We start from the raw sequence: 26,769 nt of genomic DNA, 5'->3' as shown, positions 1-26,769 counted from the left end.
ATTGGCTTAGAAGTTATCTCTAGCAATAGACAGTACGTCCTAACAATAGGGACTGTAGACATGGTAAGAACATGGAAAACTTTCTACGGGTTAAGGTAAGTTACTACTGCTCTAATAATCTACAGCATACACTCATCTTCAAAAGTCCTAGTGGATTTGGGCCTTAAAAGGAAGACTTGAAGTGAGGCAGCATAACAAATTCACATACTCACGATTGAAACTCTGAGATTTGTCTTTTCATCTGATGCTGTCCTTTGAAGAATCTTTTCTTCTATCACCTTTTTTTCTACCTCATGTCTTGTGGTGAAGAGCAGAGATGAATGGTGTGATTGAAACAGAGTGGCTCTGTAATAATTTTTGAATACTGTATGTTGACCTGGTTATTGCAATGTTTATTGTTTGATTTTAATCGTTTAATTTAATAAAGGAAATTAAGAAAAAAATAACGGGAAGGAAACAAAATGACTCAGACAATCCACTTCTTTGCAGATACTATGGCTACATCTTGACTGGCATGATTTTCCGCAAATGCTTTTAACAGAAAAGTTTTTCCGTTAAAAGCATTTGCAGAAAAGAGCGTCTAGATTGGCACGGACGCTTTTGCGCAAAAGCACTTTTTGCAGAAAAGCACCCGTGCCAATCTAGATGCGGTTTTGCGCAAGAAAGCCCCGATCGCCATTTTTGCCATTGGGGCTTTTTTGCACAAAACACTTTTTAGCTATCTACACTGGCCCTCTTGCGCAAATACATTTGCACAAGAGGGTTTTTTCCCGAACGGAAGCAGCATAGTATTTGCGCAAGAACACTGACAATCTTACATTAGATCATCAGTGTTCTTGCACAAATTCAAGCGGCCAGTGTAGACAGCTGGCAGGTTTTTCCACAAAAGCAGAACAACTTGCCAGTCTAGACGCAGCCATAGTCATAGGCATAGCCATAGGAAAAGGCCTAGGAAGCAGAAGATCAAAAGGGTAATAGCAGAGACTCTCAGAGTGGGAGCTGTTCAGGGTCCTCTCAGGTAGATTTTTAGGAGAACCAGTATTACATGCAGACACCTGAAGAAATTGGCCGTGCCTAGCTTTCAAGCAGGTGATGGTAAGAAACTAGATAAAATAGACATGTATACAGACTATTTTAAAATCCTTTTTTCTCCAAACAGATGGCAGAGGGGACCCAGTGCATCCAGGAAGAAATGAGGGGTCAGGCTTGGATGATGGAGGGGACCCAACACATAGGCCAGGGAGTGGGGGGTTGGATTCAGAGAATGGAGGGGACTCGAAGTGACCCGGTTCAGCCAAGGAGGGGTGGGGGGTCGGGCTCGGATGGAAGAGGGGACCCAGCACCTCCGGGGCAGAGGGTTGGGCTCAGATGGAGGAGGGGACCCAGCCCTAACAGCTCCTCCCCAGTGGCACAGTCCCCACCCCCAGGGCATGAAGCGGGCTGTGGAGCAGCCTAGAGGGGACGGTGTTGAGGCTGGAGGATGAAGGCGACAGTGGCAGTCGTACGTGAACACTGATGACATGATGACATCATTCTCTCATCGTGCAGGAACATTTTTTTTTTATATATAGAGAGAGATATAATACTTTGGTTTGCAGAAGGCTTTCTTGTCACTCTGCCACTGGTCAGATTGGCAAGACCACAGATGCCCGACCCAGTAAGACCTGCTGGTTAAACAAGGTTGGTAAATGGGCTATCATAACTAAGGGCCCAGACTAAGATTGAGACAACAGTGAATACAATCCTAGGAGAGGCCCTGACATCAGAGTTAATGCAGTCAAAGGATCTAGAAGGGAGGTACAAGTGTAGCTGGCATGTAACTGTGATGAATGGAAAGAGAGAGAAGGGATAGATGAAGCTTTGGAGTATGTTTTTCATACTTCCAAGGTGAATAACAAAAAAAAAGAAGAAGAGGAAGAAGGGGAAGGAAGTTACTAGCTGAGGATATATAAATGAGTGAAGGACTTCTAGCCTTCTGTGATGGGGTGTTGGTTCCCACACTGTCCCCTAATGGTATAATAAAGCCCTAGGGAGGCTGCACAGGAGGGACTGAGGGGAGCAGATATTCAGGGCCAGGCAGGCCCATATAAGAAGAGCTGCAGGACAGAATAGGGTCAGTTACTCCCTGAAGCACAAGAAGGGAGGAATGGGTACCTGACAGGCAAGAGGAAGCTAGCACCCTGGACAGAGAAGTGCTACAGGTAGAGACCAGGGAAGCTAAAGGCAGCTCCTTGCTGGTTGCTGGAATTTTCAGGCTGAGGCCCTGAGGCAAGGATGAAGAGAGTGTTAGGGACACAGGGAAGTGGCCACACAATTTTCCGTATGCGCCACTAGGGAAGTGGTGGGACAGTTGGACTGCAGCCCTCGCCACCAGAAGGGGGAGCACAGATTGTGACTCAGTTGGATGGCTGTATCATGAAGAGGATACTGCAGTCCTTGAAGTGATGTGTGTCTAGCAGAAGAAGTGACAAGTGACCCATCAGGAGAGAGTTTATTGACCTGCAGAGCTAATCCCCAAGATGGTCAGCGGGAGAGCCTAGCATGGTGAGGGGAGCCCGTTACACCCTCTAAGCTTCCATGTAGGTAACTGTATATTGTTCATTGCTCTAGAAGGGAGTTGAGGGCATCTAGTTTTAGTCTTATTCCAGTACATTCAATATCACAAAAGCCAAACTGTGTGTTACATAGTAGATAGTGTATTTGTGTTTTGTAAATAGAAAAAGTAAATGCTAATCAAAAATAGAAAGATCAACAAATGATGGATTATATAAAGTCAATTTATACCCTTTTGCTGCTGAAATATAAAGCTGTTGGTAACAAGGCTACTCATTTTGTTGATATATTTAACAAACTGTAGCATTACTCTGTTCCACCCTATACACGCAAGTCCCATGCTTTCTATGACTCATGATAACATCACTTGTACAACTGGATTTATTGTTCTTCAGCTCTGGACAGTATGTAATGATGTGGATTGAAATGTGAAGAACAAGCACCCTACTGTTACAAGAGAAGAAAAATAACAAATTGATGTTTTTTCCAAGTCTATTGATGCCCTATATTTTGGTGGTGATTGTAGTTTTTCAGGTACTGTATTGGTTTTTGTTTGGCTTGGGTTTTGTTGTTGTTGTTGTTGTTGTTGAGGTACAATGTGTCAAATGGATTTTTCTTGTCAATATCTGTTTTTTTTCTTTTTCATCTATGATCTATATATTCAGAAGCATGTCCATAGTAATGGTAAGTATGGTATTTTACCTACATCAAAATTAATCTGTAGTATTGACCTTGGTCCCACAATCATCTCCAGATGGGTAAACAATGTTCCAGTACAAATAGGAGAGGGGGCCCTTCAGCCCTCTCTAACCTCCCTAAAGAGCTCCTTGGGGTGGGAGATGTCTTGGGGGGGAAGGGGAATGCTCCCAGTCAGCCCTTTTCACCTGTCTGGTGATTCTGTCTCTTTGTATGTGAGAATAAATATGAGAAGCACATCCCATTTTCCTGGCCAAACCAAACCCTTACATTGCTTTAAGAGGTAACAAGAGGAAGCTGTATTCTGAATTTGGTGGTTCTAGCTCTTACCTTTCAGGAGGAATTCTTGATCAGACAGACACACAAACTCTCTCAAATAAATAGTAGATGTTCACTGCATACACAGAGGCTATGTCTAAACTACATCCCTCCTTCGAAAGAGGGATGTAAATTAGACAGATTGAAATTGCAAACGAAGATGGGATTTGAATTTCCTGTGCTTCATTTGCATAATGGCAACAGCGCATTCTTTCAAAAACAGGTATTTCAAAAGTAAAACCACCATCTAGATGCAGTTCTTTTGAAAAAAAAACCTTTTTCGAAAGATCCTGTATTGCTAACATAAGATCCTGAGGAGTACAGGATCTTTCAAACAAGGGTTTTTTTTTTTTTTTTTCAAAAGAACTGCATCTAGAAATTCAAATTCCAGCTTCATTTGAAATTTCAATCCGTCTAATTTACATCCCTCTTTCAAGAGGGATATAGTTTATACATTCCCAGAGAGACATTAAATAACAAAAATACTCTTGCGAGCAGGTTGCAATGTAGCACTACTTTATTTCTTGGAATTCAGAACTACAACACACAAGAATTTCACAGCTGGGAGAAACAAATCAGGTTGCTTCCTATGATAGAGAAAAACAACTCAGCTCACTCTCTTCTAGACTGATTCTTCCCAGAATCACACTGATTGCAGGCTTTCGTATAGCGCACCTTAATCTGGAACAAGACCAGGAAACAAACCTCAGTCCACCACAATAATGGAATATCCTTATATCATGCTGATAAAAACTAAAAGATGCTTATTTCATGTTGTCTCTTACACTTAGAATGGAAGATGGCTGTGCTTACTGTCTGGAAATGCCAGTTAAATATTTACTTATGCTGTAAGCAGGTTTAAGGGGGAAAATATGCAGAGTAAGTTGGGAATATCTGAGTTTGATATTGTTTTGACACAGTATTTACAAATTTTAATTATCAGTCTCATAATAACTCTTTATAGGGAAACTAAAACAGTGTTTTGAAGCTTATCTCGGTGTTTTGATATTATTGTGCTCTGTGGAGAGTGCTTGGGTTCAATCATTTGCCTTAACCAGTGTACACAGAGTATACTACTGTATCTTTAATGCGATAACACTATTCTGAGTTTCCCCTCTCAAGACAATTCTATGCCATATAAATTCCATCAGTAGATTGCTGATATCCAACTGAAACTCACTAACAGTGTGAGCAAAGTGGCAAGTGATCAACTGTGTTTTGCAGGCTTGATATTAGAAAAAAGGCAAATATCATTACCAAAACGAAGAGGACTAATTTTTCTTTTAAATAAAGTAGCCGAGCTCATTACACTTGTATCATATTGCAATGTTGTTGCACAGGCTATGTCCATTAATATTTACAATTATTGCTTTATTTTGCATTTCATCAAATGAGGGGATCATTTGTTGTAAAACATTGAAAAAGTGACCTAATAGGAATAAAGGGGAGGGTGCACATAGCAACAAGAAATAAGATACAAACAAATAAACAGATTGCAACAGCTGATACTCTGGGAAATCATCACAAAAGTACTCCCTTTTTCTCAATCTAAAGCAAGCTCCTTTTCTCTTCAAGGTTAACATTTGCAGCACTGCTAAATACTTGGACGCAGCCAGCATGATTATGTTCAAAATTGTTCACATAAAATGTTTGTTGACAAGGAATGCAAGTTTTAAGATGTGCTAAGTGAAGTAATTAATACAATGTAATGATTCTTGCATACTTACCTAAGCTTTAGATATGTTCAAACTCTTTTTAGACTATGTGGCAAGACTTGTGTTAAAATATTTCAGGCATGATTATATTTTTAATTTTGGGACCACAAACCTTGAGAGTTTGTACTCAAGGAAGACTTTAGTATGCTAGACTATAGTATGTCTACACTACAGTGTTCTTTCAAAATATCTTATTTCGAAATAGTTACTTCAAAATAAGTTATTTTGAAATAACGTGTCTACACACAAAATGCATTTTGAAATAGTGCATCCACGCTGAGTGGACGCTGAATCACATTTAAGACCGGCCGGAACCAGGTCCAGCAGGGCATCAGGTCAGGAGTTACCTGATGGCTGCTGCCTGAGGCTATCTGAGGCCTGTGCTTAAAGGGACCCCCCCACGGACAGCCAGTTCTCAACTTTCCCTGCTTCCTTGTCTACCTCAATGAGGGACAGCACAGCATTTTCTCTGTGTGTTCTGGTTGCCCTCACTCAGGACAGCACAGCACTCTGCAACATAGAGCCAGAGCTGCCACTGGGCACTCTGCTGCTTCTCGTGGATGCATTGCTGCGAGCCTGGCTGCACTTTCTGCAGGCTTCCATCTGGGAGGTACATCGGCGGGCTGTCAGTATCCAGGAGGCCTTGCAGGAGAGCTTCCATCCTGAGGAGCACTAAGAGCCTCCCTGGTCTGCCCCACTGGGGGCTTATTCCTCATTCCTCCCTCACATCCTTCCACTTACCCCTCCCTAATGACAAATAAAAAACACGTATTTTCATGAACACACACTCTCTTTGGGTCCGTCTACACTACAGTGCTAACTTAGTTCAAACTAACTTAGTTCGAATTAGTTAATTCGAACTAAGCTAATTCGAACTAATGCATCTAGAACTAAAAACTAGTTCGAATTAGCATTTTGCTAATTCGAACTAGCGCGTCCACACTGATTGGACGCAGGAGCGCATTTAAGGGCGGCTGAAACCGGTTCTGGCAGGGCATCAGGTCAGTAGTTGCTTTGTGTGGCTGCTGTCTGAGGCTATCTGAGGCTCGTACTTAAAGGGACCCGCCCGGACAGCCAGTTCTCAGCTTTTCCGCTTGCTTGCCAACCTCGCCGAGGGACAGCAAAGCGTTGGTCTCTGTGCCCGTCTGTGTCGGTGCTTCCCTTCGGGGACACCGCCGCAGGTGGCAACATGGAGCCAGAGCTCGCCCTGCACCTTCTGGTGCACTTTTTGGACTTGCTGCTGCAAGCCTGCCAGCAATGGCTCGAGGCTGCCTGGCACCACCTGGTGCACGTCAGCCCCCTGCCTCTCCACCTGGCCGCCCTGGGGGCCATGGAGGAGAGGCAGCAGTGCCCTGGCACCGGCGTGCCCCGCCGCATCTGGCGTCTGGACACCAGCAGCGACTGGTGGGACTGCATCGTCCTGGAGCGCTGGGAAGACCGACAGTGGACCCAGAACTTCAGGATGAGGAGGGACACCTTCCTGGAGCTCTGCAAGTGGCTCGCCCCTGCTCTGCGCAGAAGGGACACTCGCATGAGGACCGCCATCCCCCTCCAGAAGCGGGTGGCCATCGCCCTCTGGAAGCTCTCCACGCCGGACAGCTACCGATCCGTCGGGAACCAGTTCGGCGTGGGGAGATCCACCATCGGAGCGGTGCTCATGCAGGTATGGCACTCGGCCACTGAGACGGGGAGGAGGGAGGCTGCAAGGAGGGGATGGGCCGCCCCAGGGACAAAGGGGGGGCGGGAGGAGGCGAAAGCGCCCCGCACCAGAGGGGTCGGTCTGTCCCGCCCGTACTATACGCCGCCAGGGGGGTTGCTTCCGGGAGTGGGGCGCGGGGCACTGCCAGGGCACGAATGCTCCCAGCCACCCGGGCGCCCCACTGATTTGCGTTTTGCTGTGTCTCTCTCCGCAGGTGGTCAAGGCCATCAACCGGATGCTGCTCCGCAGGGTGGTCCGCCTCCCCAACCCGGACACCGTCATCCGGGGGTTCGGCGCCCTCGGCTTCCCCAACTGCGGGGGGGCCATCGACGGGAGGCACATCCCCATCCACGCCCCGGAACACCAGGCATCCCGGTACGTCAACCGCAAGGGGTACTTCTACATCCTCCTGCAGGCCATGTGTGACCACCGGGGACAGTTCACGGACATTAATGTGGGCTGGTCCGGCAAAGCACACGACGCCTGGGTGTACCGCAACTCCTCCGTGTGCCAGCGGCTGCAGGCCGGGACCTTCTTCCCTGACTGCCACATCAGGGTCGGGGACGTGGACATGCCCGTCTGCCTGGTGGGGGATGCCGTCTGCCTGGTGGGGGATGCCATCTATCCACTGCAGCCGTGGCTGATGAAGCCCTACATGGGGCACCTCAATCCCTCCCGCCAGGCCTTCAATGCCAGGCTCACCAGGGCCCGCATCGTGGTGGAGGGGGCCTTCGGGCGACTGAAAGCCCGCTTTCGATGCCTCCTCACCCGTCTGGACCTGGCCGAGCACAGCATCCCTCCCATGGTGGCAGCATGTTGTGTGCTCCACAATTTATGTGAGCAAAAGGGGGAGGCTTTCCTGCCAGCCTGGATGGCTGAGGCTGACCGCATGGCTGGCCACTACGGTCAGCCCTGCACCGCCGCCATCCGGGAAGCCCAGCGGGGGGCTGTCCGGATCTGGAAAGCCCTGCGGAAGAGCTTCCTGGTGGAGGAGGAGGACTGACCTCTCCCTGCATGCCCCACTGGGGCCTTCTTCCTCCCTACCTACTGTCAAATAAAGACACCTGTTTTTCAAACAAAAACGTCTTTTTATTTTACATAACTGGGGTGGGGGGAGGGAGGAAGGAAGGTGGGAGAGGGGAGGGGGAAACCTGGGACGAGGGAGCTGGAAGGGGAGGGAAGGGAGGAAGGGAAAGGAAAGCTCAGGGGTGAGGGTCCGGCTGCCTTCTCCTGTCTCACAACGCTGCGGGTCCGGGGGGTGGGGCAGGAGGGATGGGGGGTGTGGATGAAGCAGGAGCGGGAGCAGGGGGAGGAGGAGGGGGAGCAGGGGGAGCAGGAGGAATTGGGAAGTGGTCGAGCAGGCTCTGGAGGTGGCCTCGCAGGGCACGGCCCTGCTCCTCCAGTGCCTCCAAGCTCCTCCGGCGCAGCCTCAGGTCCTCCTGGACCCAGTGGTCCTGGAGACGGAGCGGTTGCTCTAGGAACCGGAGGTGCCGCCTCTGGTACTCCTCCTGGTTCCTGGCTCTCCTGCTTGCCCAGGTACGGGCAGCTGCTGCAGGCGGGGTGGTGCGCCCTGCAGGCCCAGGTGCTGCGGCTGTGGTGAAACAAGAACAGCAGTCAATTACCCCAGGGGCCCAAGTGTGTGAAACCCAGCTCCCCTCTGCAAGGCCAGGGCCCCTGCAGGATCCCCAGCTGCTGCTCCATGGTGGGCAAGGCCCAGGCACACAGTCCCGGGGCGCCCTCTCGCTCCAGCCCCCCGTACACATAAGGGGAGCATGCTGGTACTCACAGGTGGACGCCTCCCCGGCCTCGGATGACACAGGCGAGCGGCTCTGTGGGGTGCCTCGGGGGTCCCGGGTCCTGGGCAGGCTGCCAGCAGGCTCCTGGCTCTCGGAGCCCTCCTCCTCCTCCTCCGTCTCCTGGAGCGGTCCCTCTGCCCCGGGGTCTATCATGTCCTGGGGGGCCGGGACGGCATGAGCCCCCAGGAGGCGGTCCAGAGCCTGGAAGTGGGGGCATGCCTCCAGGTCAGCCCCCAGAAGGCAGGCCCGGGAGTAGGACTGCCGCAGGTCCTTTATTTTCCAGCGCACCTGCTTCCGGCTGCGCTGGTGGCCCCGGGCGGCCAGGCTGGCAGCCATGCGGCCATAGACTGCCACATTCCTGTGGCTAGTGCGGAGATTGTGGACATTGGAGGCTTCCCCCCAAACCTCGATGAGGTCCACGATCTCCGCACTAGACCACGAGGGCGCCCGCCTCTTGCGGCCCCGGGTAGGGTCCTGGGAGCCGCCAGGCTGGTTCTGGGAAGAGGGGGAGGGCTTGGTTTCATCGGGTGGCTGGCTCATGGGTGTCAGCTGCTGGGTGTGCTGGCACGGGTGCTGGCAGCCTTGCAACTTGCACAAACTGTGTAGCCAGCCCGTGGCCCTTTAAGGGCTCCGGGGCCGGGAGGGGGGCAATAGAGTTTGCCTGGTGTTGGCCAGAGTGGCCACCAGGGCAAGCTGGGAAGGGCTAGCCTCCCACTAGTTCGAATTAAGGGGCTACACAGCCCTTAATTCGAACTAGTAAGTTCGAACTAGGCTTAATCCTTGTGGAATGAGGATTACCTAGTTCGAACTAAGCGCTCTGTTAGTTCGATTTAAATTCGAACTAATGGAGCGCTAGTGTAGCACCTATGAAAGTTAGTTTGAACTAAAGTCCGTTAGTTCGAACTAATTTTGTAGTGTAGACATACCCTTTATTTAACAAAACTGCAAGGGGGACTGAAACTCTGGTGAGACTGGGGAAAGGAGACAGGACAGGGGAGAAGAGAGGCTGGGAGAGGGGAGGGGGAAACCTGGGAGGAGGGAGCTGGAAGGGGGAAGCAAGGGGAAGAAGCTGGAGAGGAAGCTCAGGACTCAGGGTTGGGGGTCTTGCCGGAACAACTTGATTTTCATGCAAACCTGCTCCTGGGTTTGCATGTGGCCTTTGGTGGCCAGGCTCGCATCTATCCTGCCACAGACAGCCGTGTTCCTCCATCTAGTGCGGAGATCATGGACATTCGGGGCATCCCCCCCAACATGAATAAGGTCCATGATCTCCACCCTGGACCAGAAAGGTGCCCACTTTCTCCGGGCCCTGTCAGGCTCCTGGGAGATGGCAGACTGCTCCTTGGGAGCGGTGGAGGGCTGGCTGCCAGTGGCTTGCTGGCTCATGTTTTGGGGCCAGTGGATCAGGGGCAGTGACTGCTGGCTCTGGGCTGGCAGGCTTGGAGCTGGCACAGGCACTGTGGCCAGAGTCTACCCCTTTATGAGCTCTGGAGAGGGGGGGAGGGAGAGGAGTGTTCTTGGTTGAGGCTGGAATGGCTTCCAGGGCACCCTGGGAAGGTTGGAGGCCCCCTATTTTGATATAAGTGTCTACACAGCACTTATTTCAAAATAGCTATTTTGAATTTGGCATTAGTCCTCATGGAATGAGGTTTACCAAATTCGAAATAAGCGCTCCACTATTTCGAATTAATTTTGAAATAGCGGTTTGGCTGTGTAGATGCTAGTAAAGTTATTTTGAAATAACTTTGCTATGTAGACATACCCTTAGAATGTTCTGCCCTACCTATTGCCTCCAATGTCCATAATCTCCGCACTAGATGCAGGAACATGGCCATTGACAGGCGGATGGCTGACAGCTTGGTCACCAAGGGCCACATGCACACCCAGGAGCAGGTGCACATGAAAATAAGAGCTGTGACAGGCCTATGCCAGGGCCTCAGGAGGCAGCTCCTAATCAGGGGCTCACCTGGACACCTGCCTCTATTATGATGCTCTGGACCACATCCTAGGGGGTCAGACTGTCTGTGCATCCCAGGTGGTCATCGACCCTGGAGCAGAGGGCCCTACCCATGACACCGAGGAGGAGGAGGAGGAGGACAGTCAGGAGCCGCAGGAACCTGGAGGGAGAGTGTCCCGCACCCAGGACCCCGAGCTGTCCCAGCAAGCCTGTTGCCAGTGTCATCTGAGGCTGGGAAGGCCTCGACATGTGAATGCCATCACTGTCCCCTTATGCAGGACGGGGGACACCAGGGACCACGCGTGTGGGCTTTGCTGACCATGGAGCATACATCAACCTGTGCATATGCCGTGACATCCCGGGCACGTGGCCTCAGCTGGCTGCCACACAGGGGCCCTGGCCTGTTACCCACATGTGCATATGTATGAAGGCACATGATAGGCTCCTGACCCCGGGGAGGGACACTGCATGGTGCCCTCCCTCCATGAGCCCCCTCTATGCAAAGGCAGGGCACATCTATCTCTCTCCCCAACCCCACATTAGATATAGCCATGGGGCACAAGTGCAATCCCAGGCCAGCTCACACTCCCGGGGATAGCAGGAAATGCCGAACATGGCCTGTGTGCAAGCACATCGCCTCCGATGGTGTGGAGACCTGTTGTTCTCGCCGTGCAGACAGCGGCTGGGTTTCACCCACTGCATCCCCTGTGAAAACTGACCACTTCTCTTGTTTCTCGACAGACGCAGCAGCTGCAAGTGCAGGGCACACCACCCCACCCAGGACAGCCTCCCGCACCCGGGCCAGCAGGCTGACCCTTAATCAGAAGGAGTACCAGCTGCAGCATTTGGGGATCCTGTGAGGCCAGCACCACACCCTCAACCACTGAGGGCAGAAGACTTGCAGCTGTGGTGGGATAGCTGGCAGCAGCTGCTTGCCCAGGGCAGTGCCATCTCTGACCACCTACAGACCCTGGTGCAGAGGTTGCTGCTTCCTGCCACTCCAGCCCCAGCTGCCACCCAACTACCATTCCTCCTCCCACTCCTGCTTCCTCTCTCACTTCTTCCTCCTCCCCCACCCACACCGCCCTCCATACCCACTCCCCCCCGGGGATGCCGAGGCCCCCACACCTTCAGTGCTGGGAAACAGGTGGACCAACAAGACCCCCAACCCCGAGCTTCTTCTCCCCCTTCTTCCCCTTGCCTCCCCTTCCAACTCCCTCCTCCCAGGTTTCGCTGTCCCCCCTCTCACCCTCTCTCCTCCCCTCTCCCGCCCTCATTTCCCCCCTGCCACTCCAGTTTTGTTCAATAAACAGAGTTTGTTTTTGTCAACACGTGTCTTTATTTAATGGGAAAGGGGATTATGAAGGGGTCAGTGAAAGGATGTGAGGGTGAAATGAGGCATAAGCCCCCAGTGGGGCGCACCAGGGAGACTTTAGTCTTCCTCTGGGTGGAAGGTCTCCCACAGGACCTCCCGGATATGGACAGCCCCCCGATGGGCCTCCTGGCTGGCAGCTGTGTGGGGCTGTGTGTTCAGGCCAGCTAAGTGGTCGGCCTCTGCCATCCAGCCCAGCAGGAAAGCCTCCCCCCTTCTCTTGCACAAATTATGCAGCACACAACATGCTACCACCACGTGCGGAATATCCCGCTTGGATAGGTTCAGGCGGGTGAGAAGGCATCTAAAACGGGCCTTCAACCCGCCGAACACCCCCTCCACCATGATGCGGGCCCTGCCGAGCTTGGCATTAAAGGCCTATTGGGAGGGGTTGAGGTGTCCCATGTAGGGCTTCATCAGCCAGGGTTATAAGGGATAGGCCTCATCCCCCATCAGGCACATAGGCACGTCCCCGACCCTGATGTGGTGGTCGGGGAAGAAAGGAGTCGGCACATGGAGGAGTTGCGGTATACCCACGCATCATATGCTTTGCCGGACCAGTCCAAGTTGATGTCCCCGAACTGGCCCCAATGGTCAGACAAAGCCTGTATGATGACCGAGAAGTATCCCTTCCAGTTGATGTAGAGGGAGGCCTGGTGGTCCGGGGCACGGATGGGGATGTGCATCCTGTTGATTGCCTTCCCTCTCCCCCACCGCAGTTGGGGAAGTCCAGACCGTCAAACCCCTTGATCACTGTGTCCACATCAGTGAGGCGGATGACTCTGTGGAGCAGCACTCTGTTGATGGCCTTGACCACCTGCCAAGGGACACACAAAACCACCAAGAGTCACTGGGGTGCCAGGGTGGCTGAGAGTGCTGTTTCCCTGTCACTGCTCCATGCCCCCACTCGCAGAAGCAACCCTTCCTGCAATCCTGGCCACTGCTGGCAGCCCATAGTGCGGGTGGGACAGACAAAATCCTCCCATGGAGGGGACTTGCACCACCTCCCCCCTCTTTTCCCTGGGGCAGCCCATCACCTCCTTGCTCCCACCCACCCACCCCAGGCACAGTGGCCGGAGACTGCCATACCTGCATGAGCACTGCTCCAACGGTGGATCTCCCCACGCTGAACTGGTTCGCCACAGATCGGTAGCTATCCAGCATGGAGAGCTTCCATAGGGCAATGGCCACAGGCTTGTGGAGGAGAATGGCGGGCCTCATGTGTGTGTCCCGTCGCTGCAGAGCAGGGGCGAGCCATTCGCAGAGCTCGAGAAAGGTGTCCTTCTTCATCCTGAAGTTCTAGGTCCATTGTTGGTCTTCCCAGCACTCCAGGATGATGTGGTCCCAGCAGTCACTGCTGGTGTCCAGACGCCAGATGCAGCGGGGCACGCTGGCATCTGGGAGCTGCAGCTGCTCCTCCCCGTCCCTCAGGAGGGTCCGGAGCAGGGTCAGATGACCATTTCGTGGGGCCCAGGGCAGCACAATTTCACGGGTTCCCCTTTTGCCATGGCACATGCGCCATGGCGCCACCGTGCATGCGCGGGGCTCCTTGAAGCGCAGGGTCCGGGGCGACCACCCCACTTGCCCTTCCCTATATCCGCCCCTTGTCAGGAAGATGGCGTGGGGGTACGGCTGCAGCAGATGCCATGAGGCAGCCTGCAGAAAGCACAGCCAGGCTTGCGGCAACACAACCAAAATAGCATCAGAGTGCCTAGGGCAGCTCCAGCTCCATTGTGCCAAGTGCTGTGGTGTCCTGAGTCAGGGCAACCAAAACAATCAGAGACAAAAATGCTTTGCTGTCCCTCAGAAAGGTAGGTAAGCAAGCAGGGAAGCTGAGAACCGGCTGTCCAGGGTGGTTCCTTTAAGCACAAGCCTCAGTTAGCCTCAGGCAGCACCCACACAAAGTAACTCCTGACCTGATGCCCTGCTGGAACTGGTGTCAGCTGCCCTTAAATGTGATTCAGCATCCAGTCAGTGTGGACGTGCTATTTCGAAATAGCAAAAGGCTATTTCGAAATGCATTTTGTATGTAGACACTTTATTTTGAAATAACTTATTTTGAATTAATTATTTCGAAAGAAGATATTTCAAAATAATGCTGTAGAGTAGACATACCCTAAGAGTGTGTCTACATTGCAGGGCTTAACTTGAAATAAGCTACACAAACTGAGCTACTTCAATTACGTAGCTTATTTCGAAATAGGGAGCGTCTACCCAGCACTTATTTTGAAATAGAGCTCTCTTCCTCTGATTTCCCTTACTTCTCATACAATGAGAGTTACCAGAGTCAGAGTAAGAAATCCTCCAGCTTGACAGTATTTTGACACTATTTCGAAATAACTACCTGCTGTGTAGACACGGACTAAGTTATTTCAGAATAGCACTAGTTATTTCAAAATAGTGTTGCAGTGTAGCCATACCTAACAAACCTGCTTCCAAATCAGGATCTGGACTAAACAACAGAAAAACTAAGATTGCTATTATGAGTGACAGTGCAAACATAAGCAGCAATATCTACATACCAATCCGTAAACTGTAACTATGTTGTCTTCTCTTTTTACGATTTTTATTTAAAAAAACCAAACAGGAACTGGGAAAAAGCTTTATGTTTCTCCTTACATTTTCAAAAAAATAAAAATAAAAAAGCACTTCAAAGTAAGTAGTATTATAAATTAAACTTTGTTTAACTTTCAAAATGTTGTGAAAAATTATTGAAATTGAGGCATATGTGTATGTAAATACCATCTGGGAGCAATTTCTCCCTTGGCAAATGAAAGAAATGTAAATCCCCATGATCCTATCCCATATTCTTTCAGCGGGGTGTAGTCTCCTCTCCCTGGAACATGCTGCAAGTCTGACCCTAAACTCTGCAAATCCATTAGAATCTGTAAAGAGTCCAGGGCTAGAGACTCACTGACTTGGAGGCCCAGCTGAGCAAGTCCATCCTCTTGGCATCACAGCTCACACTGCCTGAGTTCCCCTGTGATCCCCTTCTCCCAGAGTTCTTCACCGAGGAAAGTGCTTGGCAGAAATGCAATACAATTTCTAGCTGAATTACATTTCCATGGGGCAGGTGGGAGAAATGACTAGTGTTCCACTGCCCTTGCTTCTACTTTCCCCTGGCCTATCTGTCACCTGAGAGCTCCCCTTGCAGGCATCCTTGATAGCAGAGGAGGCTTATTAAATGGAAGAGTGAGATTGACATGGGAAAATTTCCTTCCACACACAAGACCTTGTGTGCAGTTAAACCTTTTATCATTATTGGAACTGGATGGGCACCAGACATTCCACAGATTGGCTAAAATATAAAACAATTGAAATTACTAGTGAAATTGAATTTTTTTTAAAAAAAATTGTTTGGTGTCAATCACCATAGACTGATAAAACTAAAAAAAAATGCATTGCATTTTGACTTTAAGAATTTAATTTCAAAACAATAATTTTAAATGAAAAACTGAAATGCTACTTTCCAGTATTTTCAGTCAAATTATTTCATTTTGATTTGTGTTTTTAAATGAAATTTCATTGAAATCCTATGAAATGTTGATTTTTTTGTATGGAAAAATGTTCTGTTCCAAACTTTCAAACCAGTGCTAATCATTCTTTTGCTCTGAAAGCAAAGGTGGGGTTTGGGTTACGTGTTTCTAATAATTGTGGTTTATGTGTGTTGCAGTAATGACCACCAGAGAGAGCATGCAATTTAAAGAGACAAGTCAGAGAAAGCATAAGAGAAAAGAAATACCATTACCCCTATTTGAATCATGAGAAACTGATTTTATGCAAAAATTTAGAGCCAGATTTTTAAAGTGGTTAGTTATTTAAAGATGTTGATCGGCATCTACTGCCATTTTCAAAAGCACCTAATATCTTGTATAGGTTAGTTTACTTAGCCAAAGGGCTGTCTTAAATACTGAATTTGTTGTGTGTGTATGGAAAAGCAAAATTGTACATATTAATTATTTATGTATTTCTATCATTTATTACAATAGTTCTTTAAAAATAACTTCTTTACATAAACAATATTTCATATAAATAAACCATTAACCATTATTATAACAGTTTATAATGGCAAAGTAAGTTTTCAGTGACATAAATAGAGATATTCTTATTTCTAGAAACTTTTTTCTTTTTAAAAAATGTTGCACCTGGGAACCTCTCAAATATCTTCCTTCTTTCTCTGAGTTCTTCCTTTGAGTGTGTGCCATACTGAAAATTCATCTGGTAATAAATGGATTTTCCCTTTTGGCCTTATAATGAAATGAAAAATAAATGTAATATTTGTTGCCAGATTATTTTTGTGTGACATCTCTTTTCACTTATAGCAGAAATATAATGTTAAAGCATGTTTCTCCCCTTTGCTGTTTTACAATTCACCAAAACAACTTTTCTTTTAGTTCAGATATAAAATGAAGTAAAAAATATGTTGTTAGTTGAACTCTCCCTAACTTTCTTCAAACTACAATGCTAGAAACAGGTGTACATTATCCTTGTGTACATTTGAAAACCCATTACTAGCCAGTAATCTCTGTTATACCCTTAATTACTCCTTTGATAAATGTTCCAAAACTGCTAGTTAACAGTGGAGCAAGTTTCACTAGCACTCACCCAGTACAACTGGACTGAAGTGAAGGTTAAACAGGGATATAGATCAGTATAGAATTTTATCCGGTTTTGTGGTCCCTCACGTCTTCTGCTTGAGAATTTTTTCCTTTTCCTGAAATCTTCCTTTTTTCCTTTAGTCGAGACATCTTTGTCCTATACTTTGTCTGGTTTGCCTTTTCTTACAGTCACAAAATAATCATTTCTGTACTGCGCTTGCTATTTGCTTAGTTGGTAAGTGAGCATCCTGTGGCAGCTTTCCAGTCTACATGGAAGCAATTTGTGTTCCTGCCAAGCTACCTGCTAGTGGGATTTCTTTTCCATTTGTTGTGTTAGTTTTCTTCCCATATGTAAAATTAGCAACTCCCTGGCATGACTAAGCCATCTCATATGCACCATCAGAAACATAATTATACAGACATGTTAGTTTCCAGGGAGAAAATTATATGTCAAATATGAAAATGCTATTTCCAGACTTTTGGTACCTTGTTAACCTCAAAGGAAATAATGACAATTGTGTATGGTACATTCTTTCTGCTGATGCTAGTGGAAGCCAGATTGGTGCTGTCAGGCTGCAGACTAGCTGCTGAACCGGAACTGTCTAACACACAGCCACTCAAGGAATGGCATGCATGCTTGCTGTGAGTGGCCCAGAATGAGAACAACAATAGTGAATCATTGTGAAGCACCCAAGGTTATGGGGCTGGTGGAGACACAACCCTTCACCCAGACAGGGAGGAAAAAGGGGGAAATTTCCTCAGGGCCTGAGGCGCCTGGCCGCTGCTCCGGCTGCAACTGCAGCCATGGTGGCAGCTGGAGCTCTAGGCCCTTTAGAATCAGCATCAGACGGCAGGCTCCACACCTGCCCTCATCTTGCCCCAACAGCCTGACGCCCTGTCCCTTCTGGGAGCATGGAGATGCCTCCCTACCACCGCCACCACCACACACTGCCCAGGGGCCTGGCAATACTGTTGGTTCCTCTGCTTTCCCCTGGGCTATGTCTAGACTGGCATGATTTTCCGGAAAATCAGCCGCTTTTCCGGAAAAACTTGCCAGCTGTCTACACTGGCCGCTTGAATTTCTGCAAAAGCACTGACAATCTCATGTAAGATTGTCGGTGTTCTTGCAGAAATACTATGCTGCTCCCGTTCAGGCAGAAGTCCTTTTGCGCAAAACTTTTGCGCAAAAGGGCCAGTGTAGACAGCTCAGATTTGTTTTCCACAAAAAAGCCCCGATCGCGAAAATGGCAATCGGGGCTTTTTTGCAGAAAAGCGCGTCTATATTGGCATGGACGCTTTTCCGCAAAAAGTGCTTTTGTGGAAAAGCATCCGTGCCAATCTAGATGCTCTGTTCCAAAAACTTTTCCGTTAAAAGCATTTCCGGAAAATCATGCCAGTCTAGACGTAGCCCTGAAGTGTACCCCTGCATGTTACAGGATGTAACCAGGGAAAAAGGAGAATCATCCATGTATCCCTAAATTGCATCAGACCCCAGCACAAAACAGTTACGCCGCCTTTGTAGCCCTTCCTACCTTGCATCAAGCACAGCTGAGAATCTGATCTTCAGCACATTTCCTGCAGTTAATAAATGCATAATGCAAGCACCTGATGAAGGTTGCCACTTGAAAGTAAGCACAGCATAAGGTAAATTGTGAACTTAAAGTGCAGCAAACATTCTTGCATAACTTCACGTATGGATATTCTTATTCCAGGATGAAGGTACCCTGGCACTGTTTGGTTTAATCCACCTTCCACCCAGTGAATTAAACTAAACAGTGGAATAGAAAGGAGAATATTTTATGACAAACCTGTTCCCTAAAAATGCTAACGCAAGCCTAGAAAGTACACCAAAGGCAAAATATGGCCTGGGTGCCTCATTGAATTCAGGCTGTATTTCTGGAAACAGTGTAATCAGATATGTATGTGACATTTGTAACAAATGACCTGGTTGTATTAGCTAGTCAACTAAATGGTTGGTTTGTCACAGATTAAACATTGTACATGACATGGTATCTGCATAAAACATGAGTACAATGTAATTCCAAAGTATCTTTGATATTTGATTTTTCTGTGACAAATATGTTGGGAAGGTGCTATTCTGAAATAGCATAGTCCACAGCTACACTACAATCAGTTATTCCGACAATGTCAAAATAATGTTGAGCTGGAGGACTTCTTACTCTGACTCCTCTAACCCTCATTTCACGAGGAGTAAGGGAAGCTGGAGGAAGAGTGTTCTTCTGACTTCCTGCTGTGTAGACAGTGCCAAAAACCGAAATAAGCTATTTTGACTTAATCTACACAATTGATGTAGCTCAAGACATGCCTTATGAGACTGCCTCTCTTACTATGAAAGTTGTTTTAAATTCTATTTTAAACACATCAAAAGGGCTTCAAGGCAAAAATCCCCTCTCTTCTCAAGGGTACATATCTATGAAAAGTAAAGACAAGCTTCCTGCTAAAAAGTAGAATTTAACTTTTGGACCCACATATGGGAAGTAATGCACAATGAGCACTGGGAATTGTGCATACTCTTCCAAAGCAGAACTTTGCAAATATTTTCTCAGTATGTTTTAATATCAAATCCCATGTGTTTTAATCCCGTAAAAGGGGATTTAAACTTGTACAGATTAATCTAAAATATTTACATGAGAAAAATGTTTAAAAGCCTAAAGGAATGGGCCAAGACAAGTAGGGGGATTACTGTAATCTAACACAGACTGCACAAAAACATCCATAGACCCTATAACGTAGTTAATTATTTCCATAAATTTCTTCTCTGAATTTGTCTAGCTTCATCTTCTAACCACTAGATCTTTTGTTTGCAAAATTAAAGAGCTCTCTATAATCAGAATTCTCCGCCCTCTGGCAGTAAGGACTGTGATCAAGTCACCTCTTGGATAAACTAAATAGATTGAGCTTTTTCAGTCTATCACTGTTAGGTGGGTTTTCTGGACTGTCACCGGGTGGCTGATCCCTTTAAATAAAGGAGGCCCAGCCTCTCCTCCCTTGCCAGATCAAGTGATCTCAGTTGGGTCAGTTAAGAGCATGAGGTCTTCTGAAGCTCAGGAAGAATCAGCAAAGTCAGAGATTTCTATTGGAAAGCTAAATAGCAGCAGAGTTGCCACTTCATGTGACGAAGGAGTCATGTCTCATAATTAGCATCAACATTTGCACCAGCAAATAGTTATTTTGAATTAACTTAATGCATTCAGAGTTGGAAATTAATGGGTAATGGCATTTTTCTTTTCACCAAAAGAGTCTTACCCTTAAACTTCATGATCATAAAACGACATTTACTGTAATGCCGTATTTCTGTTAAATTTATTTATCTCAGAGTAATAGGGAACTAACATTCTAAGTCTTTTTTCCTTTGAACTGGTGAGAAAGAAAATAATTTCTCTGGGCAATCTAATTTTAAAAAAATCCATCCTTTCCATTTTAATGACTACTAATCTGTATTGCACCTTTAATTAAATATAGGGAAAGTCGCTTTGAATTTCCTTTCATGGCACAAGAGACTAGAGTGCTTTGTAGAAAGAAGTCTCATTAAATAAGTGCATTGGGTTGTTTTCTCTGCAGTGCCAAGATTTCAGAAAAGAAAAGATCTAATTATTTTGTTCACAATAAAATCATAATACTAGCTGTCTGGGCCCTGTGTTGACAAAGACCAGGGATGCAACAGAAGTAGTACACTTGATCCCTGGGTAGGAAGTTCTGCCCACACATTCAGTATAAGTAGTTCAACAGTGATTTCTTTAGCCAATGAAAGAGCAGTGTATCTTCAGTAAAACATGTGAGGATAATTCCCATGCTAACATAATTCGGAAGTGCATTCCTGTCAACATTAGTGTTCATCATGACTGAAAAACCTGGGCTTAACAATTGTTCCATCTACATCGTGGTACAAATTAGTGTGCGTTAGTTTATGTACAGGCCTGGAGCACAGTAGCATCTGCAAGGTTGCTGGATAGCTAGCCTTTTCTTCCAGCAAGCCCCTGAAGACTCTACTTGTCAAACACTCAACTCATTTGAAATGAAGTCCTGTGTGTAAACTTAGGGCAGAGTATAAACCTAAATTGGCCTTCTCTGCAATAGATATCAAATGTTTTTCACAACAGTTCTTATGCCTATAGTTTGCTTATGTCTATAGTTTGCTTTTTTCATTATTCCCTGCTTCTACTCTGCTCTAGAAAAAATAAAACATACTGGGGAAAATATTTGCTTTTATGGAAATTGTGTGCAGAAAAAAAAATGTACGTCTAGACTAGAGAGTTTTTCCAGGATAGCAGACACTTTTTTTGGCATCCCTGTATAACTCGTTCTATGAGGAAGAAGGGTTGTTCTGAAAGAGGATTTTTTCCGACATTTGGCCTGGTGTAAACAGACAAAATGCTGGAAAAGCCTCTTTCGGAAGAAAAGCAGAAAAATATATGCAAATTGCGGACTTTTCTTTGTAGTCTAGACACAGCTCTAGTCTTTACACTTAAATCTCATCAGTTGGATTAGGCAGTTTGTAACATCCAAAAGGAAATGTGGTTCTTAATGACACAATGTATTTTATATGATATTTGTATGATAATGTCTTTTTCAAAAACAGTATTTTTAACATTCACTATCCCTGTAGCTCTACAATTCATTTACATGATGTACTGTAAAGTTTATGAAGGAAAAGCAGCTATTTCATATTGCATTACTTGAGCACATGAGACTGACTGGTTCCCATGCAGATGTCTAAGAAATTACAAGGAAGTAATTGTGCAGAAGCCTGCCACAATAGGGCTATGTCTAGACTGCAAGCCTCTTTCGAAAGAGAGCGTCTAGACTGCACGCGGAACTTTCGAAAGAGCAAGCCGCTTTTTCGAAAGAAAGCACCCAGTGAGTCTGGATGCTCTCTTTTGAAGAAGCCCTATTTACATTCAAGAACGCCTTCTTTCGAAAGAAGCACTTTCGAAAGAAGGCGTTCTTCCTCGTGAAATGAGGTTTACCGCCGTCGAAAGAAAAGCCGTGTTCTTTCGATTTAATTTCGAAAGAACGCAGCTGCAGTCTAGATGCAGGTGAAGTTTTTTCGGAAAAAGGCTACTTTTTCCGGAAAAAACCCTGAGTCTGGACACAGCTAGCAATCCCTGCACTCTTCTGACTATCAAGAACATGCCAAGCTAAAGCCAATGACTGTGCTAGTCACTAGAGAGGAAGATGGGAAAGGTCCAGCCACCTGCATGCCACTTAGAGTTGGCTCTCTGCAGCTACAGCCCAGCCAAAAGATACGGTCATCATTCTTTCCCATTCTGCTCCTCCAGGCATTATATCTTATTATTTGGTGCCAAGTGTTCACTACAGATAAGATTAAAGCTGCTGCAGTCAATTTCTGGGGTTCAAACTAGTGGGTCTAGTGAACACACGTTAATTCAAACTGAGAGGATCACTCCTGTTGATGCCAGTAGTCCTGCTTCTACAAGGAGTAAGAAAGTCAAAGGGAGAGAGTGCTCCCTTCAACTTCCTACTGTGTGGACAGTGCAAAATTCAAGTTAAGATACATTGAATTAAGCTACGCAATTAACAGCTGAAATTGCATAGCTTAATTCGAGCTTATTCCTTAGTGTAGACCAGGGGTGGGGATGGATCTTATCCTGCCACAACATCTTTTCTTGTGGGCTTCTGTACTAGAACAACTGAGCTTGGTTTAAGCTTGGTGTATCATGCTTGGAAAACTCTCATGCAATCTCCAGCATTATTCTTTTCCTTCAGGGTGTAAAAGAAGCAGGGGGTAACCAAAAGGGATCTGCAAGTCTCCAGGAAATATTTATTGGACTTCTCTTGTGAGTGGAAGAGGAGAAAAGGGATAATATTGACATGAATAATCCTATATTATTTGATCCAAATTCAATTGTTACTTTTTTAGTGTAGTCTGATTTTGCAAGCTAGAATCTCTATTTAGCTATAGCGAGTAGATGAAATTGTTTGTTTTTTTTTTCAAGCATTGGTTTGACAATGAGCAGATTTTGCTAGCTACTGGCTACTTCTCCTCAAAACTAATAGTAGTAAACCAGATCTGAATTCAGCAGAAGGCACCATTGCATTAAATTGAATTTTCTTTATCAAAGGACACATTCCACCTACAAAATGCTGCAACATAATGTAATTAAATACAAGCTATATGTTAGTCACTAATGGATGCATGGTCCCTAAATGCTGCTAAATGGGAAAAGTGTAACCGTCAAATTCAATATATCTCTAACAGTAACAAAGACAGGGAATGCATATAATGTATTTACATGAGAAAAATGACTTGGGACAGTAATGTTATTGTCTGTGAGGGTAATCTGGAAAGTAGATGAAAACCAGTTAGACAGTAATTTAATACAAGCACTACACAGACCTAGGAGAGAAGCAGTTTGTCACTGTATAGCACATCAATAAAAAGGTCATAAGTAAGACTGGTTTATGGTTGATCAGAATAATTAACTTCTGAGAGCTACCTTACTATACTTGTTCTGACTTTAGGGGCAAAAAACTTAAGCAAGAAATAAAAGAACGTATAGGTCCTCTGTATCAAATATGAAGCACATTTTTTCATACAGCTAAGTAAAAAGATTCTACACTGGTTACAAAGTGAACTTCTACATCTAGAATAGGAAAGAAACAATCAAATTAGAGCAATAATTTTAACTATTGCATAAAGACAGCATGCCAAAGTAGAATAGCATAACAAAATTATTACCTTTCCAAACTTAATAAAGATAAGAATTATCAACAGAGTGAAGATGTTTATTGATATGGCAAATAAATCCCCCAACAATGAAAATATGCCTTTCCCTATCCTCCAAAACAATCAGAAAAAAGATTAATGCATATTATTTATATTTTGGATAAAATTCTCTAGCAGCAGCATACTCAGTACACAACTTGCATTGGCATTTTGAATAATTCGTTTTTCTGATGAATTTCCTTTCTTTCTGCTTGCAGGATATCCACAAGTAGGAGGCCATTTTCTCAAATTTATTTATTATTCAAAATTATTCAACAAATTTGATTGAGACCACTCCGTAGAGTCAAACAATTTTCTGTGAGATTTGATTTTTCACTGTGAGAAATTCACCACAATGCAGAAGAACACTAACATTATACCTACCACTTAAACTCACAAAATAAGGTTTAAGTGGAACTTACAGTAAGCCATTTATAAGCCTCACTGAATGCCATTGGCTAGTTGTGATAGGTCAAAGAAGGGTACTAGTCTAGATGAACTGTTTCAATAAAATACAGAAACAGGATGGAAAAGAAGCTAATGATCTTTCCGAGCTAAACTGACATGCTCAGGTGCCCCAGTGATGAACATAACATAATGCTTTACGTAGACTGCCCTGAGACTGTGTAAAAAATTGTGAGCACTTGACTTCATGCCAAAGGAGCATGTTGGAGAGTAGACTCATAGGAAATGACCCTAATATCTGTATCCCCTGATTAGTGGTGAGTCACAGCCAATGTAAATTGTTCAAAGCGAACAATCCTAATACTAAATGCCTTTTGTCATATCTAATTCTATCCCTTTCATTACTGTGACAATCCATAGAAGTCCTCCCCCTCAGGAAATAACTGGCTTATAATGGTCTGGAGTTGATCTGGAGAGCAAAAAATTTCCAGACTAGGATGGTCATGGCACTAGCCTAGGGCTCAGGAGACTTGACATATATCGTTTAATTTTTCTGTGTCTTACTTCCCTATCTGTAAAGTATAGATAATAGCAGTTCCCTACCTTGGAGAGCTATTGTGAGGATAAATGTACTAAGAATTGTCAGGCACTCAATTACAACTATAATGGAGGCCATATCATCAGTAAAATAGACATTGTCAATAAGAGTCTTGGGGGAATGCTTTGACCTTGTCCACCCTGCAGTTAGGTCAACCTAAGGCTATGTCTACACTTTAGAGCTTTTACGGGATACTGGAGATATCCCATAAAAACTATGCCACATCCAAGAAATGCGTCCACTTTTTCGGAACAGTTTCCAAATAAGCAGATTCATTCTTTTGGCATACCTGTATTCCTCATTGTATGAGGAAGAAGGGATATTTCGAAAGAGGAGGTTTTTCCAAAATTTGGCCCCAGGGAGACGGGCCAAATTCAGAAAAGCCTCTTCCAAAAAAATAGTGGAAAAAGATACGCAAATTGCAGTTTGCAATTTGCGTATCTTCTTCTGACTTTTCTTTGCAATCTAGTCATTGCCTAGTCAGTTTGTGTCAACCTAATTATTTCAGTGCATACACTACAGCCTTGTCCTCTTGATGTAAGTGCCCTACTGCACTGTCATAATAACTCCACCTCCACAAAAGGCACGGGGCTTGTGATAGTGTAGGTACAGCACCACAGTGCCTGTGTAGACATTACAGTGCTTCCCTGAGTTGTTAGCTAATTTGTCCGAGCTCCTTGTTGGAGTCCTCAAATTGACAAGAAAGCCAGGCAGCTAGAGTCCAGCTTCCCCCTGGGTCTCTGCTCCCAGATGTGCTATGCTTACCTGGCTCCCAGCAGAGGATGGCAAGGAGCCCCCAAGCTTCTCCCCACTCCCGCGAGGGAGCTGGGACACAAAAACCCAGGAGAGATCTGGACTCTCAGTGGATAGCTGCTTGAAGCTGAGAATCCTAGTCGCCACCCACAGAGTCATGGCAGTATGGATAGCTGCCACTGCAGTAATTACTGTGCTGACTGTATGTTGATCCAACATGGGTTGACTTTAAGCCTATAATGTAAACATGCCCTTAAATGCTTACTCACCCTTCTAGATGTTCTCTGCTATAGCCAGGAGCTGCCTAACTCTCTTAAACTTTTCACCTTACTAGATTTTTGGTTTAACTGGTCTTTATTGTTTTTCTTTAGGTGTTACTAGCACACTGATTATTTATTTTTCAAATCTATTTTAATCCAAGCTCTTAATAGGAACACATTTAAGTGCCATTGTACATACCTATAGAAACTATGGGAAGTTATTTCTCTTAAAATTATTTATTTTAAGTGTCCCATGGTCTTTATTAGTTTTATTCTTAGAATGTGGGGACATCTCTGCTTCTTATACAGCTCCACATTTAAAAAATAAAAAATATTTAAAATTCATGTTTGGAATAGAGTGTATACCTGGTCTGAGTGTCTTGCCTCTTTTTCATTAGTAAAATCATTAACAAACCACAGTAAAATATTGCTCTTACCAGATTCATGTAGGCTAGGTAATACCGTTGTGTGATAGTTTCCTTTAGTAGCTCCTTTAATATATATAAATACCATATAAATATGCTGTAGAGTTAATCCTGATGCTGTGCAAGTCATTCTGCTCTGATGGACTTTGATTATCTGATTTACATAATCACTGTAGAGTTATTTCCTTACAATAATTGTAAATTACAACTGAATTAACTACTGTATTATTACCCCTCTGTTTTGAGTGCCCTCATCAAATATTGCCAAGTTATTTGCAAAACAAATATGCCAGTTCAGCTCCTTCCTTCTTTTAGCTGAAGAAGATCTCTCCCAAGGAGGAAGTGGAGAGGACCACATAACAAATGCAAAATTATGAAGAGGATCAAGGAAGAACTGGAGGTCTGCAAAATTTCCCTCCCTACTAAGACAGATAAGAAATGTGGTGCAAAGCCAGTAGAAGTAGAGGTAAATGACAAGACATCAGAAACAGAACTCAAGCTGCTTGTAGCCAATCCTCTGACGTAACCAGGGATCCATATTTCCTCCCAGAGCGGGAGAACATGTCATGTAATCCAATAGCCAGTTCATGGGCAGGACGTGCGTGTATTATGTAAAATGTATTAAATTCTTTGTTAGCCTTTAATTTGGTCCCGTTATTAAAACTTTTGCAGTTTCAGTATACCAGAAACATAGTGAGCAACGTCTCCCTATGTGTTGATGCATATGCATATGCACACTACCTCTTAAACTAATCATCTAAAAGCTTGTGACAGTAAATGTAAAGTGGTTTCCTGGTAGGCACTAGCATTCTTTGAAAGGGAAGATTCCCTGATGAATTCATTACTACACAGAAGTCCCACCCCTAGAAACTGCTG

At 45.6% G+C, this 26,769-nt stretch overlaps 1 long non-coding RNA gene across 1 annotated transcript; it reads left to right on the top strand.

Moving 5' to 3' along the window:
• On the top strand, nucleotides 1–26,769 carry LOC142829460 (uncharacterized). The gene is made up of 3 exons (XR_012903878.2): nucleotides 1–95; nucleotides 2,949–3,087; nucleotides 26,209–26,769. It is a non-coding gene; the product is annotated as an uncharacterized LOC142829460 (long non-coding RNA).

The sequence above is a fragment of the Pelodiscus sinensis genome, chromosome 4 (assembly GCF_052426305.1).
Source record: "Pelodiscus sinensis isolate ZL-2025 chromosome 4, ASM5242630v1, whole genome shotgun sequence".
NCBI lineage: Eukaryota > Metazoa > Chordata > Testudines > Trionychidae > Pelodiscus > Pelodiscus sinensis.
Note: the sequence above shows the minus strand (reverse complement) of the source record. Positions and strands in the feature narration are given on the sequence as shown.